The sequence below is a fragment of the Octopus sinensis genome, linkage group LG15 (assembly GCF_006345805.1).
Source record: "Octopus sinensis linkage group LG15, ASM634580v1, whole genome shotgun sequence".
In the NCBI taxonomy this organism is placed as follows: domain Eukaryota; kingdom Metazoa; phylum Mollusca; class Cephalopoda; order Octopoda; family Octopodidae; genus Octopus; species Octopus sinensis.
In genome coordinates, this window is record NC_043011.1 from 11,342,198 (window position 1) to 11,343,609 (window position 1,412).

The window sequence follows — 1,412 nt, forward strand, 5'->3', positions numbered from 1 at the left end:
AATGTGTAATTATATATTTACTGCATATCTGCCTTTTTCTCACTAATTTTTATATATTGTATGTTTTTATATAAATTTTTATATACTTCACATCATATACTTTATGTATATTTTGTATATCAATGTTTTATATATATATAAATTAAATTAGAGATAAAACCACTATTAGGCAACTCAAACCAAAACATGAAAAACAAATAATAAAAAATATTATTAATATAAATATAATAGTGGTTTTATCTCTAATTTAATTTATATTTATACTGTGAAATTTGATTTAATCCTAAATCTAATTTTTCCCTGCAAGTTTGGATATACAATATACTACCTAATATTATTAATATTATTTTATATATATATATATATATTATATATATATATATATATATATATATATATATATATATACATACACGCACACGCACACATATAATATAACAAGATCCAGTTGAATAAGGTACTTAAAGTTGAGGTGCCTAATTATGTCGGAATAAAATGCACACACTACAGTTATATATGAAAACTAACCTTGGTACAGAAGTACTGGCAGAAGGATATTCGGGTAGTGTATGCCGTTAACTGGACCCAACTGAATATATAATCCGCTCTCGAGCAATTCAGCCATGTACATATTTATTAGATATACAGTCCATAATATACTTCGGAATATGCGAGGGGCATGTTCCGAAACAGGGGAATTATAAATAAATAAGTAACAGTTGATGGACAAGTGTCAATTCATTATAGCCGTTTCTAACAAATCTTTTAATTGATCAATGAGTAAATTATATCATTATAAAAAAAACATTTTCTTCCGATAAATACATGAATTTTACAATATTACCGGCAAGAGCCAGTCGTAGGATCATTAATGTGTATGTGCCGTGGATTTTAGATATCTTTCATTGTTAAATTCAGGTTTTCATCTGATGAAAACGTGTTTTATAATGCTATAATGTACTTATTGATCAATTAAAAGATTCGTTAGAAGCAGCTTTCTTAAAGATAGAAAAACATGTAATAACTGAAGTAGAAAAAAGATCAATTTCATACATGAACTTCTGTTTGTTTATTACATGACAATAATAAGTGAGTTTTATGAGCTACTAGCAGTATCACCCGGCGTTGCTCGGGTTTGTAAGGGAAATAACTATATAAGCATTTTTAGAGAGTTATAGCCAAAAAATAGCAAAAAAATGCATTAAAAATGGAAAAATAAAATGATGGTAAATTTTTTTTAAATCGTTGGCACATCGTAGACATTTTTAGAGAGTTACTTCCCTTATATAATAGCGAAAAATGCATTAAAATGGGAAAAAATGATGGTAAATTTTTTTTTTAATCGTAGACTCTTCGTAGACGCGCGCTAATACCCAGAAGGGCTCGATATGAATCACGACTATAAGATACCC